Genomic DNA, 7,607 nt, shown 5'->3' with positions numbered 1-7,607 from the left:
TCGTTTCGTATTGAGTTCAGTATTAATAACAAAAATGAGATAGTGAAAAATAAAGTAAATGTACTATATAAATATATGGCTATGATAATTTTAAAAAAATATTGTAAATCAAAGATTCATTCTATTTGAAATATCCGAAAAAAAATAGGTTACATAAAATGGAACGGAGAGTGTATGAGATATGATTTTGATAATTTTAAAGAAATAAGGTAAATGAAAGATTCATTTTATTTGAAATATTCAAAAGAAAAAATATGCTATCTAAAATGAAATAGAGATAGTACGAGAAGTTGGATAAAAAATATTATGGAGCTTGTCATCAGTCTGTTACTTACGAGTATTCATCCGATTTAATAAGTAGTCACTACAACAAAATAGGTCAATTACGACGGCCAACTTACGACGGAAAAAAATGCGCGCCCAACTTACGACGAAAAAAAGTAAAACGTCGTAAATATTTACGACGAAAATCAAAACCGACGTAAGTATAATATTTTATTAATAAAATTATGCACACCACGATTAAACATAAATCAAAATTATTTGAAGTTGCGACGATTTAAACATTTCGTCGTAAGTTAATTATTTTTATTAAAATTTTAAATTGAAATTGAATAAAAAAATATTTTATCTAAATTTACAACGAAATATTTTCGACGGAAAAAATCGGATCGTCAAATTTACGACGGAAATTAAAATTCGTCGTAAGTTATCAAAGATGAAAATTTAACTTTTTCAAAAAAAATTGGCGGGATAATAAAAATAATTTGGAGTTGCGACGATTTGAACATTTTGTCGTAAGTTAAATATCCAATTTACGACGGAAATTAAAATTCGTCGTAATTTATCAAAGAGGGAAATTTAACCTTTTCCCCAAAATTTTGGCGTAAAATTTGACTTTTCTCAAAATTTTGGCGGTAAATTTGACTTTTCTCAAATTAGCACATGATTTTTGATAATTTCAAATTTTAAAAATATTATTTCATGATCCAACCATATTAATGTCAACATTTATTTGTTTGGGTGACATTTCAAAAATTTCAGAAAAATTTATATATTTTGATAAAATAATTTACTAAGAAACATTGATTATATCACTAATATATATATCTATTGACATCCATATGGTTGGATCGTTGAAAAATATTTTTAGAATAATCTCAACACCAATTCAGGATTAAACACTAGTGAGATGTACTAGTCAAATTGATGCTTGACCGTTAAAATGACAAACCAAATAAAATTATTTTCATATGAAATTTTGGTTATATCACTAATATATATATCTATTGACATCCATACGGTTGGATCGTTGAAAAATATTTTTAAAATAATCGAAACACTAATTCAAGATTCCACACTAGTTAGTTGTACTAGTCAAACTCATACTTGACTGTTAAAATGTCAAACCAAATAAAATTATTTTGATATGAAATTTTGGTTATATCACTAATATATATATCTATTGGCATCCATACGGTTGGATCGTTGAAAAATATTTTTAAAATAATCTCAACACCAATTCAGGATTAAACACTAGTGAGATGTACTAGTCAAATTGATGCTTGACCGTTAAAATGACAAACCAAATAAAAATAGTTTGATATGAAATTTTCATTATATCACTAATAAATATGTCTATTAACATCCATACGGTTGGATCGTTGAAAAATATTTTAAAATAATCGAAATATTAATTCAAGATTCCACACTCGTTAGTTGTACTAGTCAAACTGAAGCTTGACTGTTAAAATGTCAAACCAAATAAATTTATTTTCATATGAAATTTTGCTTATATCACTAATATATATATCTATTGACATCCATACGGTTGGATCGTTGAAAAATATTTTTAAAATAATCGAAACACTAATTCAAGATTCAACACTAGTTAGTTGTACTAGTCAAACTGATGCTTGACTGTTAAATTGTCAAACCAAATAAAATTATTTTGATATGAAATTTTGGTTATATCACTAATATATATATATATATTGACATCCATACGGTTGGATCGTTGAAAAATATTTTTAAAATAATCGAAACACTAATTCAAGATTCGGCACTAGTTAGTTGTACTAGTCAAACTCATGATTGACTGTTAAAATGTCAAACCAAATAAAATTATTTTGATATGAAATTTTGGTTATATCACTAATATATATATCTATTGACATCCATACGGTTGGATCGTTGAAAAATATTTTTAAAAATAATCTCAACACCAATTCAAGATTAAACACTAGGGAGATGTACCAGTCAAATTGATGATTGACCGTTAAAATGGCAAACCAAATAAAAATAGTTTGATATGAAATTTTGATTATATCACTAATAAATATGTCTATTGACATCCATACGGTTGGATTATTGATTTTTTTTTTAAAATAATCGAAATACTAATTCAAGATTCAACACTAGTTAGTTGTACTAGTCAAACTGAAGCTTGACTGTTAAAATGTCAAATCAAATAAAATTATTTTCATATGAAATTTTGTTTATATCACTAATATATATATCTATTGACATCCATACGGTTGGATTGTTGAAAAATATTTTTAAAATAATCGAAACACTAATTCAAGATTCAACACTAGTTAGCTGTACTAGTCAAACTGATGCTTGACTGTTAAATTGTCAAACCAAATAAAATTATTTTGATATGAAATTTTGGTTATATCACTAATATATATATCTATTGACATCCATATGGTTGGATCGTTGAAAAATATTTTTAAAATAATCGAAACACTAATTCAAGATTCAACACTAGTTAGCTGTACTAGTCAAATTGATGCTTGACTGTTAAATTGTCAAACCAAATAAAATTATTTTGATATGTAACTTTGATTTTATCACTAATATATTATGTATTGACATACATACAGTTGGATCGATGAAATGTATTTTTAAAATAATCGAAATAAAAATTAAGAACTAAACATTGGTTAGTTGTACAACTCAAACTCATGCTTGACTGTTAAAATCACAAAGCAAATAAAATTATTTTGATATGTAATTTTGGTTATATCACTAATATATATAAATATATTGACATCCATAAGGTTGGATCGATTAAAAGTATTTTTAAAATAATCGAAACAACAATTGAGGATTAAACACTAGTTAGTTGTACTAGTCAAACTAATGTGTGAGTGTTAAAATGTAAACCAAATAAAATTATTTTGATATAAAATTTTAGTTATATCATTAATATATATATATATTGACTTCTATAATATAAATTATAATATGTACTAATCATCTATTGTTCATATTGGTGCTCAGTACTCTTTCATTTCGGGATAGATTGTCCAAAGGCATTGCGAAATATATATAAGGAAATTTTTTATTTTAATAAAAAGCTATTTATATAAAAATAAATTATTATTGATATATATATATATATGTTATTATTATTATTTCTCAAAGTTAATAGTATACTTTTAGAGTCAATTTTTTATTTTTAAAGAAATAATATATTTCCTAATAATTTGTAAAATATATTTATTAACTTATTAACTTATTGTTCATAGTTTTATTTTTGTTATAGAAACTTATTATTTTATAATTGATTGTGATCATTAACTTGTATTATCTATTCTAGTTATAGTATCTTTAGTTAATATAAGTATATAATATTGCCCCATGTGTTGTGTTCAATAAATACGTTTGTTATGTTGTTGTAAGAGGGCTCTGTCTAAGCATTGTATAGCTGTCTGAATAGGGTTTAAAACGTTCTGCGTAAATGAGAGTTTTCCTCACTTGCAGAAATTAGTTGAAGGATACTTGCTTAGCTGCTCACAGGAGTGGCATTTATAGGTGGGAGTTGCTTTTTGGTTATTCTCCCCATTTTAATTAATTAATTAATTAATTTCAGTTTATTCAGAGTTTTAAAGCTTAACTATTATATTTAAGAATGGCAGGGGAAGTCTCTTGAACCAGAGACTGGGAAAGAGTCAAAAGAGAAGGATACATCAGTTGCCCTAAAGGTATACTTGTATAAAAAATCAACGTTCTCATACTCGCTAAGAAAATTAATTGTTAATTGTTTATTTTTTTGGTACTCGAAAAATGTATGATTAGATGAGAATATTTTTACTACAAAAACTTATATTCCCCATTCTCTCTGTGCAAATTGTCAGCCTGGGTTTGTAATATAAATATCCTCTCTGTGGTACCCCCCACCCCAACATTATCCTTCAAATGATTCTCCTTGGCAATGTTGAAAGTGATCTGAAAGATAATAGTTGGAAAAAGACCAAATTTAGTGTTGGTAAATGCTCATCAACATGGACTAAGTATAAATATTTTATGTTTAATTCGTAATTTACTTTAATATTCTGCTGGTACATGTGTAATTTCTCATGTTGTGGAAATTGTTTGCAGCACCATTATTAATTCTTCATGAATATTAACATATCAGTATATGTATGTGACTGATAACCTCTGCATATATACTATGCACAATCAGAACAATACATTGTTCTATATTCAGAAAGGTAACAATGTCAAAGAAGTTAATTTGAAAACAATGGCTAGCTATACAAAAATCAGCCGAGTGTGTAGTAAAATTATCAATTTTCTAAATTGATTACTTTAATTTTTTTAACCTCACCTATAAAATTTAACAATAATTTAGTTTATTTAGAAATCTTTCTTTTCTTTTCTGCTCCCATCTAATAAGTTATAAATGATTATACGCTTATATTATATGTATGTTGTCACTGTGTCACAGGCTATGGCTGAACAAATGGAGGAGCTCCGCAGCAAGGTATCTGAACTAACTGTTAGATATTAACATGAACCTCCCTATATATTTCTGCTTTCTATGAAGTATAAGTACCTATAGAGTAGATAGAGTAGTGTAGTATAAAAAGTCCTATTAAGAATTAATGAATGTAAATAAAAACCTGACTAAACATCCAATATGTACTCCATCTTACAACTCTTTAAATCTTGTACTAAAAGAATAACACTATTGAGATTAGTTTTTATAGATGTATACAAAAGGTGAAAAGCTGACCAAACATTAAATGTATTCAAAGACCCTTCAAGTGCTGGTCTGATTAGTTAGGCTTAGCTTGCAGGGATTTTATTAAGTGTGATAGTACTGGGAGCTATATGAATTATTAATTGTATGATCAGTTCTAATCTTCTATCATTTCAATCATTCACATATTATAATAAATAAAGAGCCAAATTCTGTTTTACTGTTTTGTATTGGCAGGAACGTCATCTTGGAGATGTCAACAAACACCTGAAAATCAAGGTTTCTTTTAAATTGTCTTTGGTACTCATTATCCCTATGAATTTAACATGTGTAGACCTGTGGTAGTGTATTTGCTATTTTTAGTGACAAGAAGTAACTTTTTGATTGTTTTGAAAAATGCAGAAAGAGTCAGGAGAAAGAGTCAGGAGGACAAGAGTATAGAGGTGCTCCTGCATTTGGATTTTGAAAATTGAAATAATTATGTAACTTTAGATACTTGGGTATCATGTAACATGGATCACTAAAGATCCTTGTTTTATCATTCAGGAGTGTTTCACTTACCACTTTCAACTTGTATTTATTTTTGCGTTTGATGTAATAAAATCATAAAAGTATACGTTGTTGGAATTATGCTTAGGAAAAATGTCTTTGGTTTAGAGTTTGTGATTGCATTAGACTTTGAAAGGTTTAGAATTTAAATTGGAAGCTAAAAATGGCTGGAAACTAAAAAATCAGAATTTGGTTATTCTCGAAATACAAACTTATGACGGTCGTTCATCACATATTCTGTCGTAAGTTGGTCCCAGTTCCTAACATACGACGGTTTTTTCTGTCGAAAGTTTCTAATTTACGACGTAAATTTGCGTCGTATATTTATGTTATATTTTATCAAGGTGGGACCCACAAGAAAATATCCGACGATTTTTCCGTCGTAAGTAACTAACATACGATGATATTTTCCGTCGTAAGTAGATTTATTATTTTATTGAGTATGTGGGCCCCTTCTTCCTAACTTGCGACGCAATTTTATCTTGTGACGAAAAAACGAACTTACTACTCGACCAAAAACGACGATTTTTTTCCGTCGTAAATGGCTCAATTACGACGATTTCAGTTCAAAAAAAACTGTCGTAAATGGTCAAATTTCTTGTAGTGAGTATACATCTTCGGAAATTATTAAGATAAAATAGGTCTAAACTTAAATAAATTTAAACATATTAAAATAACTTACGTGCATTTCCTTCAACTTAAACTCGATGCAGAAGCTGGTAACCCCAACTACGTATATTTGAACTTAATTTTATAAATTTTGTAGTCGGTAACAAACTTGTGTTCACCATTACACTCATCCATAATCTATCTGCACTCTACTATTATTACACTATTATAAACAACAGAACACCTTCTATTTAATTCGTTGCTGGTTGTTGTTTGGTACCCATCACACTAAAAACAGATATATGGGAAACAGATATATGGGAATCGTTAGATATAATAATAATATAATATTATATCAATATTTAAACTGCTCTCATAAGTTCAGGTTCAAATCCCGTCAACAGCGTATTATATTTAAATTTTATATTCTTTATTTTTAACAATTTCTACGAGTTTAAGGTTCGAATGCGGTGAACAACATATTATATATTAAATTATTTATTTTCAGTCAAGTCTCAAATTATTATAAAACATATATTATTATAACTTACTATATTCTTTAATTTATTTTTCAATAATTGAAAATTATATTATAAAATATATTAATAAAAATTATTTAGTGTTAAAAGCAATATGTGCATCATGCGGGTTATAGCTTAGTAATTATTAAAAGCCTCCCTGAAAATATGTACAGTTTTCATGTCAAGAAAAAAGAAAAATATATATACATTACAGGAACAGAAAACATACAGCTGATATCGCATCATAGAATATGATGGCGATTGAAGAGCAAGGTAATTGGACACATGGGAAACGAGTCTGTATATAATAAGTATAAACTTTTGTGTGCATATTTATCTTATTTTCATCTCAGCTCTTGCTAATCACCTGTGTTGTTCTCCTGATGGATCAGATTTCAATTATACCGACCTAAATCTATATGAATATCTATTTTTTTTTCCGGATTCAGATTCGACCGATTTATATCGATATTCATTCGAATCACGGATTTCGGATCAAATATTCGCTTCATTTATGTATATTTATTTTTTAACTTAACTTTTTACAAAATTTGTTTGAAATTGACAATTTCGAATAATATTAAAATACAACACTACAAGAAAACAGGTTAAAACCGACCGGACATAACCAACCACGTACATGTGGTCGGTTATATCCACAAATTCTACAGGTTAAAACCGACCATATATGGTGGTCGATTTTGTAGAATAATAAAAAATTAATTTAAAGTACAAAAAATGTACCCATTACAGAGAAAACGGTGTCGTTTTATTCTTCTGCCTAAAACCGATTAACCTACTTTTTTAATTTTTTTGTTATATTCATCATTTCTTGATTTTGGGCAAAAAATTAAAAAAACTGAGGATTGAAGTGGAGGAGTTTCAGAAAATTGTAAGTTATTTCCATATTTTGTAATAATGTGTGTGTGTGTTTA

At 27.5% G+C, this 7,607-nt stretch overlaps 1 long non-coding RNA gene across 1 annotated transcript; it reads left to right on the top strand.

The window, feature by feature from the left end:
* The first annotated feature begins 3,834 nt into the window (after positions 1 to 3,834).
* Positions 3,835 to 5,551, top strand: LOC141721523 (uncharacterized). The gene is made up of 3 exons (XR_012574778.1): positions 3,835 to 3,992; positions 4,739 to 4,774; positions 5,231 to 5,551. It is a non-coding gene; the product is annotated as an uncharacterized LOC141721523 (long non-coding RNA).
* The last annotated feature ends 2,056 nt before the right edge of the window (positions 5,552 to 7,607 follow it).

This window comes from Apium graveolens, chromosome 1 (genome assembly GCF_009905375.1).
Source record: "Apium graveolens cultivar Ventura chromosome 1, ASM990537v1, whole genome shotgun sequence".
Classification (NCBI taxonomy): Eukaryota; Viridiplantae; Streptophyta; class Magnoliopsida; order Apiales; family Apiaceae; genus Apium; species Apium graveolens.
This window is presented reverse-complemented; position numbering and strand designations above follow the sequence as displayed.